Source organism: Pseudophryne corroboree, chromosome 5 (assembly GCF_028390025.1).
Source record: "Pseudophryne corroboree isolate aPseCor3 chromosome 5, aPseCor3.hap2, whole genome shotgun sequence".
NCBI lineage: Eukaryota > Metazoa > Chordata > Amphibia > Anura > Myobatrachidae > Pseudophryne > Pseudophryne corroboree.
The window spans coordinates 824,380,470-824,393,142 of record NC_086448.1 but is presented as its reverse complement, the minus strand read 5'-3'; positions in this window follow the sequence as shown (position 1 = coordinate 824,393,142).

The window sequence follows — 12,673 nt, the reverse complement described above, 5'->3', positions numbered from 1 at the left end:
CCAGAAGAGGTTGGGGCTCCTTTTTCCTCACCAGAGGTAAGGGTAGAGTTAAGAGAACACCTGCTTCGGTTAGTTCCCAGGATCAGAAGTCCTCCCCGGCTTCCGCTAAGTCCACCGCATGACGCTGGGGCTCCCCTACGGGAATCCGCACCGGTGGGGGCACGCCTTCGACTCTTCAGCCAAGTCTGGGTTCAGTCAGACGTGGACCCTTGGGCGAGGGAAATTGTTTCCCAGGGCTACAAGCTGGAATTCGAGGAGGTGCCCCCGCGACAGTTTTTTAAGTCGGCCTTACCAGCTTCTTCCCCAGAGAGGGGGGTAGTATTAGCTGCAATTCAAACGATGTGTCAACAGCAAGTGATTGTCAGGGTTCCCCTGCACCACCAGGGAAAAGGATATTATTCAACCCTGTTTGTGGTCCCGAAGCCGGATGGTTCGGTCAGACCCATTTTAAATCTAAAATCCCTAAACCTGTACTTGAAACAGTTGAAATTCAAAATGGAATCGCTCAGAGCTGTAATATCCAGCCTGGAAGGAGGGGATTTTATGGTATCGCTAGACATAAAGGATGCTTACCTTCATGTCCCCATATATTCCACTCATCAACAATACCTGAGATTTGCTGTACAGGATTGTCATTACCAGTTTCAGACGTTGCCGTTTGGGCTTTCCACGGCCCCGAGGATTTTCACCAAGGTAATGGCGGAAATGATGGTGATCCTGCGAAGACAGGGTGTCACAATTATCCCATACTTGGACGATCTCCTGATAAAAGCGAGATCAAGAGATCAATTGCTGAAGAACGTGTCGCTCTCCCTGAGGGTGCTTCAACAGCACGGTTGGATTCTTAATCTGCCAAAGTCACAATTGGTTCCAACGACTCGGCTATCGTTCCTAGGCATGATACTGGACACGGAACGAAAGAAGGTTTTTCTACCGTCGGAAAAAGCCCAGGACCTCCAGAACATGGTCAGAGACCTGCTAAAGCCAAAAAGAGTGTCAGTTCATCAATGCACTCGAGTTCTGGGAAAAATGGTAACCTCCTACGAGGCCATTCCCTTCGGCAGGTTTTATGCGATGGACGTTTCAGTGGGACCTTCTGGACAAATGGTCCGGGTCCCATCTACAAATACATCAGAAAATAACACTGTCCCCCAGGGCCAGGATGTCTCTTCTATGGTGGCTGCAAAGTGCTCACCTTCTAGAGGGTCGCAGGTTCGGCATTCAGGACTGGGTTCTGGTAACCACGGACGCGAGCCTCCGAGGATGGGGAGCAGTCACCCAAGGAAGAAATTTTCAGGGAATATGGTCAAGCCAGGAGGCTTGTCTGCACATCAACGTGCTGGAATTAAGGGCCATATACAACGGCCTTCAACAAGCGGAGAGTCTTCTTCGCGACCTACCGGTTCTGATTCAATCAGACAATGTCACAGCAGTGGCACATGTGAACCGCCAAGGCGGGACAAGGAGCAGAGTCGCAATGGCGGAAGCCACCAGGATTCTTCGCTGGGCGGAAAATCACGTAAGCGCTCTGTCAGCTGTCTTCATTCCGGGAGTAGACAACTGGGAAGCGGACTTCCTCAGCAGACACGATCTCCATCCAGGAGAGTGGGGACTTCATCAAGAAGTCTTTGCAGAGGTAACGAGTCTCTGGGGAATTCCTCAAATAGACATGATGGCATCACGCCTCAACAAAAAGCTTCCAAGGTACTGTGCCAGGTCTCGGGACCCTCAGGCAGTAGCAGTAGACGCCCTGGTGACACCATGGGTGTTTCAGTCAGTCTATGTGTTTCCTCCTCTTCCTCTCATCGCAAAGATTTTGAGGATTATAAGACAGAAAAGAGTACAGTCGATACTCATTTTTCCAGACTGGCCTCGAAGGGCCTGGTACTCAGATCTTCAGGAAATGCTCACAGAAGATCCTTGGCCCCTTCCTCTCAGGGAGGATCTGTTGCAGCAGGGGCCCTGCGTATTCCAAGACTTACAGCGGTTGCATTTGACGGCATGGCGGTTAAACGCCGAATCCTAGCCGAGAAAGGTATTCCGGAGGAGGTCATACCTACTCTGATAAAGGCAAGGAAGGAGGTGACGGCGAAACATTATCACCGTATCTGGCGGAAATATGTCTCTTGGTGTGAAACCAAGGATGCTCCTATGGAAGATTTCCATCTGGGCCGTTTCCTCCACTTCCTACAGACAGGAGTGGATATGGGCCTAAAGTTAGGCTCTGTTAAGGTACAGATTTCGGCCCCATCTATATTCTTTCAGAAGGAATTGGCTTCTTTACCAGAAGTCCAGACTTTTGTGAAAGGAGTGCTGCACATCCAGCCTCCTTTTGTGCCCCCAGTGGCACCCTGGGACTTTAACGTGGTGTTACGGTTCCTTAAATCTCACTGGTTTGAGCCCCTTCAAACGGTTGAATTAAAATTTCTCACCTGGAAGGTGGTCATGTTATTGGCCTTGGCATCTGCAAGGCGTGTGTCAGAATTGGCGGCCTTGTCTCACAAGAGCCCCTATTTGGTTTTTCATGTGGATAGAGCGGAATTGAGGACTCGCCCTCAATTTCTGCCTAAGGTGGTGTCTTCATTTCATATGAACCACCCTATCGTGGTGCCTGTGGCTACGAGTGACTTGGAGGACTCCAAGTCCTTGGATGTGGTCAGGGCCTTAAAAATTTATGTAGCCAGAACGGCTAGGGTTAGGAAAACAGAGGCTCTGTTTGTCCTGTATGCAGCCAACAAGATTGGCGCACCTGCTTCGAAGCAGACTATTGCTCGCTGGATCTGTAACACGATTCAGCAGGCTTATTCTACGGCTGGATTGCCGTTACCAAATTCGGTGAAGGCCCATTACACTAGGAAGGTGGGCTCTTCTTGTGCGGCTGCCCGAGGGGTCTCGGCATTACTGCTTTGCCGAGCAGCTACTTGGTCGGGTTCAAACACTTTTGCTAAATTCTACAAGTTTGATACCCTGGCTGACGAGGACCTCGCTTTTGCTCAGTCGGTGCTACAGAGTCATCCGCACTCTCCCGCCCGATCTGGAGCTTTGGTATAAACCCCATGGTCCTTACGGAGTCCCCAGCATCCTCTAGGACGTAAGAGAAAATAAGATTTTAAACCTACCGGTAAATCTTTTTCGCCTAGTCCGTAGAGGATGCTGGGCGCCCGTCCCAGTGCGGACTGGATCTGCAAGACTTGTATATAGTTTTTGCTTACATAAGGGTTATGCTACAGTTTGGAATCGGTCTCTGACTCAGAGGCAGAACTCTGGGAGGCAACGGAGTCATCTGCCGCCAGGCTCCTGCTCTGAAGGGGGCACCTCTCCTCCCATTCTGTGACACCATTGAATTAAGTTAATTGATAGCTGCCGCTGTCTTTTCAGTGGCCGACTTCCTCACTGGTCCCTGCACCTTACAAATCACACCCACTTTATTATACTGAATATACACATTTTACGAGTGTCATACCCAGGATTAGAAACCATGACTTATTACACTGGAAGCAGACATCTTACTGATGGAGCTATTTGCTCCTGTTTAGGAATTATGAGAATTCTAACTATATGAAGATACTTCTCTGACAATTACACGTAACTTCATATAGTTAGAATTCTCACGCTTCCTCTACAGAAGCAAATAACACCATCAGTAAAGTGTCTGCTGTTAGTGTAACAGGTCATGGGTTCTAATCCTGGGTGTGACTGCTAAGAAATGTGTGATTTAAAATGAAAGACAGTTAAATGTATAAATACAGTATATACCACTCCATATACACACACACACACACACACACACACACACACACACACACACACACACACACACACACACACACACATATATACGCACACATACATACGCACACATACATACATATATTTATCTTGATATAGGAAATAGGGGGGCACCAATATTTATCTTGCCTCCGGGCGACTGTGACGAACTTACGCCACTGCTCTGACTGATACTGTTATTATATGGTATGATTGGTGTGGGCTGGAATGAATCTTGCCCTTAGATTAACAAAATCCTTTCCTCGTATTGTCCATCTCCTCTGGGCACAGTTCTCTAACTGAGGTCTGGAGGAGGGACATAGAGGGAGGAGCCAGTGCACACCCATACTAAAAGTTCTTTATAGTGCCCATGTCTCCTGCGGAGCCCGTCTATACCCCATGGTCCTTACGGAGTCCCCAGCATCCTCTACGGACTACGAGAAAAAGATTTACCGGTAGGTTTAAAATCTTATTTTCTCACTGGTTCCATATGTAGCAACATGAAATGACACTGACTGTATGTGTGTAGGACATAATTAAAATGTGTTTGGAATACAATATACTGTACTGTATCATTCTCTTAATTATGTTACCTTAAAGGCCTTTAAAACTGAATAAAGTAGCAGGTACAGAATATAACATTCACCTTCATTAAGAGACAAGGGCGGAAATCTATCAAATCTTGGAGAGAGATAAAGTACCAACCAGCTGTCTCCTAACTCATTTTTCAAAAACGGCCTGTAACATGGCAGTTAGGAGCTGATTGGTTGGTACTTAATCTCTCTCCTAGATTTGATAAATCTCCCCCAAGGTAACTGTACACCTCCCCACTTTCCCAGTTTGATAATTGGGATCTGAACCTCCGAGTCATGTCAGCAATATCTTAGTCCACCCAGTCCGGTCCTGCTTATAATATCTGCCACTGTGAATGTTGTACGGCGACTGTAAAGGCATTTTATATGTTTTATATGTTAAATGTTCTAAAGGGTTGAATTAGATTTTTTTGTAGTACAATGTGTGTAATTCCCATTGGACCATATTGGACCATATAAGGATTTGGAATTTCTCATGGACATTGTGCACTTTAGGAATTTTGGAATCTACTACTGTATGAACACAGGTGACCAAAAGCTCAAGATTCATTTAAAATTGTAATTGTATTGGATTTGTATGTTTAGTTCCAATAAAGTGTTATTACTCGATGTATTGCTGGCCTGTTGTCTTTTTCCAGCCATCCTAAATGGGCACACGGTGGTCAAGAGAAGATGGCACTGTCATACTGTTAGTACAGTAAAAATATTTTGTGAAATGATTACTTAGGGGGACATTTACTAAGCAGTGATAAGAGTAGAGAAGTGAGTCAGTGGAGAAGTTGCCCCATCAACCAATCAGCAGCTCTGTATCATTTTATAGCATGCAAATTATAGATGTTTGGTTGCCATGAGCAACTTCTCCACTGGATCACTTCTCCGCTCTTATCACTGCTTAATAAATGTCCCCCCTTAATCTTCCACACGTTGGGTCTATTGTTGGTCACTCCTTTATAACTATTCCATGTATATTCAATGTGTGCCATTGACACTTGGCTCTTTGGGAGAGTGTAGCTGGAATTCAGGTTCTCTTACTGGATGTAAGGGAATTATTTACTAGTCTGTACTGATCTTTGTGAATAGCACCAGGGTTGTAACTAGAACCTTGTGGGCATCATATAAATATTTTGAAGGGCTCCCCAGCCCAATTATGGTATTCACCTATGTCCATGGCAGTTGGTTATTTTATGGCATTTCATAATGCTCCCAGATGACATTATACCACACTGCGTTGCTCTGAGATGACATTTTGCCACACTGGTCATTTTGCTACACTGTAGTGCCCTCTCATGACATTATGCCACACTGTTTTGCCCCAGATGATATTTTTCAACTCTGTAGAGCAGGCATTCCCAACCACGGTCCTCAAGGCACACCAACAGTGCAGGTTGTAGTGATATCCAGGCTTCAGCACAGGTGACTTAATTAGTAGCTCAGTTATTTTGATTTAACCATCTGTGCTGCAGCCTGGATATCACTAAAACCTGCACTGCTGGTGTGCCTTGAGGACCGTGGTTGGGAATGCCTGCTGTAGATTACCCAGATGACATTATGCTACACTGTAGTACCCCAGATGACATTATGCCACACTGTAGTGCCCCCACATGACATGCCACACTGTAGTGCACCTATATGACATTATGCCACACTGTAGTGCCCCCACATGACATTAAGCCACACTGTTTTGCCCCAGATGATATTTTACAAGACTGTAGAGCTCCTAGAATACCTTATGCCACACTGTAGTGCCCCCAGATGACCTTATGCCACACTGTAGTGCCCCCAGATGACGTTATGCCACACTGTAGTGCCCCCAGATGACCTTATGCCACACTGTAATGCCCCCAGATGACCTTATGCCACACTGTCATGCCCATAGATGACATAACCTTATACTGAATTATTCTCTGCAGTGTCATTCATGTTTAAAAATGCACATAACTATGATTCAATTCAACTTTTAAACACATCTGTATATCCTCATGCATAGATACATTGTTATCTTTCAAATATTTTAAAACATAAAGATACTATTAATGCCTCATCGGCTGAATCTGAATGCACCAGGGTAATGGAGACAGAAAGCATTTCATATGCATGTCGGAAATGAAACTCTTAATATGCATGGGGCTGCTCCTGGTACTGCAAGGGTATGTGCGCTGTAGGCGGGCTGGTGGCTGTTGTTAGCCTGTAGCTGGTATACGGGGGTGAGTTTTTAGGGCCAGTTTGGGGATTAGATTGGTCTTCAATTTAAGATGGGTTTCCCATCCATCCCTCCCATGGTTTTTGGTTGGTAATGGTATGGTGTTGGCTTTCTTTGTGGCAGGAAAGAATGGTAGCAGTCCCTGTCTGCCTTTTAGATCTTGATATGCTCCCCCAACCAATACATGGATTAAGCAGACTGTATCCTGGGGTCAGTGTCCAGTGGCAAACGCAGGATTTCTAGAGGGGGGTCTCCAAATGAAGTCCACAATTTCACACTATGTGGAACATTACAGCAAGTGCGGGAGTGTGGGGGAACGGTAGAAGAACCTAGTACCGACCCTGGACATTAATGTAAACATTGTTCTTTTTATACACTGAATACTGAAAGGAAACAGTATTAATATTTAACACTTACTATAGATGGTCTCTAGTATAGGCTGTATCATTTAAATAATATAAATAAGTGGTCAGGAAACTGTTAAACATACCAAAATAAATAAATACACAACATAATAGAACCAGTACTGTACTTTCTAAGCACACATTCTCCCACCTCATGATAAGGCTCCTGTCTCTTCTTCCTAATAGCTATTCTCTGGTCCAATGCACTGATTGAGGATTTAGAGCCACACACACACAGCACACTAGGTAGAAGAGGCTACTACCGCTGGGCATGTGCAGCTGCTCTGCTCTATCGCTTACACTGCATGATGTGGTTGTAGCTCTAATAATTGTATTATATACCATTGCTATTGTCATAATTAGAGCCACTTGCCAAGAGAAGGGCGGTTCCCGGACAACTGGAACCCCCCCCCCCCCCCCATCTGTGTTTGCCTAAGTCAGCGTCATCACCATTCCAGGTCTGCCTATTTGTGTCATTGGTTTGGGAGGTAGATACCTTGAGTTGTGGAGATGGGAGGATTTACGTGATGAAAATGCAGACAGACGGAATAGCGGCTAGCAGGGGCTAGTCCCACTCGTGGGTGTCCACTACACCCATGGAGTGGGAATAGAACCTGCAAGGGGCTTCAATGCGCTCGCCTCCTCTGGCGGCATTCTGGCGGTCGGGATCCTTGCGTCGGTATGCGGACCGCCGCAATCCTGGCCGCCGGTCACCCATACCCAACGCAGATTCACTACAGATGGCTAAGTGAGGCCATTCTTTCTTTGTCACCATACTTTCTCTATCCTCTTTTCCCTCTTGATAGTTAATTGATTATAAATAAAGCTGACATTTTCTTTTTATTATATATATATATATATATATATATATATACATATATATATGTCTCCGTCTCATTATTTGGATTTAAGGTTAGTGTCTAAGTGGTTTATTCTTGGACTAATGGGGCCGCCACACATCAGACGATGGGGTGTTTACGGGAAGTAAGGCAAAGATTACAAAGATATTTATCAAGCCTTGGAGAGTGATACATAGCATGGTGATAAAGTACAAACCAATCAGCCCCTAACTGTCACGTCACAGGCTGTGTTTGGAAGCTGACAGTTAGGAGCTGATTGGTTGGTACTATGTTATTTATCACTCTCCAAGGCTTGATAAATCTGGGCCTTAGTTTTTGGGAATTATTTGCTTAAACAACATATAGTACACAGGAAGAAGAACAGGAGAGAGCTTCTACCCAGACTTAGACTATAAATGACTCCGTCCCTTCATGCAGATGCCTGACGGCTAGGCACCGGCATCCAATGAAAGCAGTAAACGCAGCACAGCGCAGGACGTATAATATTGAATTATTGGGCAGACAGTTGTGCGCTGTGATTACTGGTTGGAATACAGCTGTAATGCTTAATATCACACCACACTCATAAACACTTATATATTTGATATCCTTGTAAATGTTAGCTGCAGAAAAGGGACAAAGTTATTTTTCAGTTTTCCTCCCACCAGTGGTGCGAGTACAGTATGGTGGTATAGGCCAGTACAGTATGGTGGTATAGGCCAGTACAGTATGGGGGTATAGGCCAGTGCAGCATGGTGGTATAGGCCAGTACAGCATGGTGGTATAGGCCAGTACAGCATGGTGGCATAGGCCAGTACAGTATGGTGGCATAGGCCAGTACAGTATGGTGGTATAGGCCAGTACAGTATGGTGGTATAGGCCAGTACAGTATGGTGGTATAGGCCAGTACAGCATGGTGGTATAGGCCAGTGCAGCATGGTGGTATAGGCCAGTACAGCATGGTGGTATAGGCCAGTACAGTATGGTGGTATAGGCCAGTACAGTATGGTGGTATAGGCCAGTACAGTATGGTGGTATATGCCAGTGCAGCATGGTGGTATAGGCCAGTACAGTATGGTGGTATAGGCCAGTACAGTGTGCCATTAAGATATTAGTACCTGGTTTGCTGTATCTGAAGGCAATTGCCTCTCATGAAGAATCATGGGGCTAATTCAGGTTGGATCGCAAATCGCAATCCGCCCGGAATTATTGCAGGGGTGCCGCGGGCACATGCGCAGCGGGCCCTACTGTGCATGCGTACGCATTTTCTTGCGGGGGGGCGCAGAAAATGTGGTCGCCTCTGCCTGTCAATCAGGCAGAGGCGGGCAGCAATGCTCCGTTTTCAAGGAGGAAACGGAGCATTGCTGGGACGGGGCAACTTGAACGGTGGCATGTGCATGCCGAATGGGGGCGTGGCGGAGGTGCAGTCGCGGCGGCTGTGTGATGTCACATGCAGCCGCCGCGACAGGTAAGATGGCGCCAGGACTCCTGCGGCCGCAGCTAAGATGCGCCGGCAGGAGTCAACCTTAGTTTCTGCTGACAAGCAGCAATTGCGAGGTGATCGCAATTTTTGCTTGTAGCAGGGGGGGAGGCGCCGATCAGCATGCTGGGCGACCCCCAGCATGCGTGCAAAAGGATAGCGAATTCTGCTGATTAGCAGCATCTGCTATCCTTACTGAATTAGGCCCAGGATTGCACAGCTAATGAAAGGCTGATAAGATCACTGGAGCACAACTGGTGAACCATCAACCTCTGTGACCGCTGAGTAGAGCTGGCCTATGCATGCATTCATTCCTACCTGAAGTAGAGGAGAGCCCTCCCAGGCAGGAGTCATCATCTTCATGTACTTTTGTGGCTGGTTCTGAGTGTCCCTCTCTGTTCCTGCAATGCTACCTGCGTATAGGGGAGATGGTCCCTTGAGGCAGTCCCTGTCACACGCCATAGGCGGCGTTCACCGCGCTTACCCCTGCCTACTTGCTGGTCTGTGTTGCGGCCTCCGCCTTCGGTGGTCCACGGGCTCCGGCGCCTGGCTGGCGCGGCCCCCGGCGGTTCCCCGGGGCAGGGCGCCGCCATGACACCCGGCATCACGTGGGCGGGGAGCAGGTGACGTCATCAGACTGTTCCGCCAATCCAGCGGAGGCGGGAGATTCAAAGGCAGACGCCGGGCAGAGCCTCGGCGCCTGAGTATCGTCTTTTCCTCTGAAGTGGATGCCAGTGCTTCTGTTCTCGGCGGATCTCTCTGCAGCATACCCCAGTGTCTCCGGCATTTCCAGGTGTCAGTTGTTGCACAGCTTCCAGCGTTCCCAGCCGCTGCCGGGTTCCACTGCACTCCAGTCACCAGTGCTTCTTGGAGTCAGCGTGGGCTGCAGGTTAACCCTCACTCTCAAGTTATACAAGTCCTCAGTGTCTTTAACCCTCGCTCTCAAGTTATACAAGTCCTCAGTGTCTTTAGCCACCGCTCACAAGTTCTTCAAATCATCAGTGTCTTTAACCACCGCTCTCAAGTTCTTCAAATCATCAGTGTCTTTAACCACCGCTCTCAAGTTCTTCAAATCATCAGTGTCTTTAACCACCGCTCTCAAGTTCTTCAAATCATCAGTGTCTTTAACCACCGCTCTCAAGTTCTTCAAATCATCAGTGTCTTTAACCACCGCTCTCAAGTTCTTCAAATCATCAGTGTCTTTAACCACCGCTCTCAAGTTCTTCAAATCATCAGTGTCTTTAACCACCGCTCTCAAGTTCTTCAAATCATCAGTGTCTTTAACCACCGCTCTCAAGTTCTTCAAATTATCAGAGTCTTAACCACCGCTCTCAAGTTCTTCAAATCATCAGTGTCTTTTAACCACCGCTCTCAAGTTCTTCAGTCACCAGTGTCTTTTGCCATCACTCACAAGTACTTCCGGGACATTCCTCCATACGCTCCTTCTCTGCTATGTGACATTGTGTTGCTCTCTTCCTGCATTAAAGTCCTTTAATATTTTCACCAAGCTTTACTGTCAGAGTCCTGTATGAGGAAGACCTATATCAAGCCATCCCTGTTCCAACCTAACTGTGGTTCCTCTCCCCTACCATCGGGAGAACCCCCGAGTTTACAATACCCCCAACCTAGGTCAGTGACAGTCCCCATAGCAACTGCACAGCCTTCACCCACTGTTGTTAAGCCCCTGGGTAGCACTGACTTTATAACACAGGGCTTGTTTCTAAGTCGCATGCAAAAGCGCATGTAGCGACGTATATTGGGGGTCACCCACGCCTGCAAGCATATGCAAAAGACCTACCAACGCCTTGCCTTGTGTACAGTAAATCTGTGTGGTTTTATGTGCAAAGACTCAGATGCTCACTAGTAGCCTTCATGCACAATTTAATAAACTATCGGCTGATGTCAGCTTACATTCATACAACACATGTTACACTAAAACTAATCTAGAATAAAGACAATGGAGCTTATGTGCAGCGGAAAGGGGTTCACTTTATAGAGAAAAGGTATTGTGGCAAAGAAATAATGGGTGGTCTAAACTGGGGGTCAACTTCTAGCTCATAGCAAATAATACACAAAGCCTAGATAGTTGGGTGATGGGCAGACAGTTGGCACCTCAATTCCTATATGGGGCCAGCCGCCAGCCCGTCACCCAACTCAATTCCTAGACAAGTGCCAACTGCCAGTCCATCCATCACCCAACCTAATAAGTAGACGGGGGCCAACTTCCAGCCCATTACCAAACTCAATTACTAGATGGGAAACAGCTGCCAGCCCATCACCCATTCAATTTCTAGATGAGGGCCAACTTTCAGCCAGTCACCCAACTCAATTCCTAGATTGGGTATGAATCAGAAACATGTAAATTGGGGATAGAGGGGGATCAATTTGCTGGTGAAGGGTGTGAATTGCCATTACAGCAGCAGCACCCAGTCTAGCATCCTTCGCCCGCCTGACCGAATGCCCAATTTGCTGAAAAGTGCTCACTACCCTATGGGCTAGCGAACACTTTTGTGCGAGATCCCACTGCCTTAAATTGTGGAGGGTGCTGCGCAGATTCGACCGGGCAAAGGATTTGACGCCAATTGAATTCCCCCTAAAGGAGAGACGTACCAAACTTTCTAAAGAAGACGAGTGAAGGTGTTGCTCATAGCAACCAACCTGCATCTAGCTATCAATTATCTAGTACACTATATAAAATGATAGTTAAAAGCTGATGGGAAACACCTCTTTAGGAGGTTTGACAAATTTCACCCTTAAGGTTTAACATTGGACCATAATTATGGCAGTAAATCCTGAAACTAAGCTAAATTAATTAAATGGTAAAATGCAAAATCAGTGGAGAAAAACAACTTTCTTTTTAGCTAATGCTTTTTAAGAACTCTGAGGAATTATAATATTAAATATAAATGTTAAGGCAAAAGCCAGCATATGATGCTTTTCTTAGTAATATCTTAGTTATTATGATAATACCTCCATTTCCATATTCATTAGCAATGCAATTGTTGACTTGTTAAAAAGAACACATGGCAGATGATTAAAATAGAATTTGGTCGAAAGAAGTGATCCTATCTAAATTAACAAAATAACCATTGAACATCCTCTCTAAAGACAAGCAAACTGCAGCAATTTAGTGCTAATCATGAAACTACAATTAGACATACTCTAATAACAGCTACACTTTCCTAGTCTCAAATAATCCCAAATCAATCTATCTATCTATCTATCTATCTATCTATCTATCTATCTATCTATCTATCTATCTACACACACACACACACACACACACACACACACACACACACACTACTGTGTATGGACTGACAGCCGGTATGCCGGCGGTCGGGCTCCCGGCGCCGGTATGCTGGTCGCCGGGAGCCCGACCGCCGGCA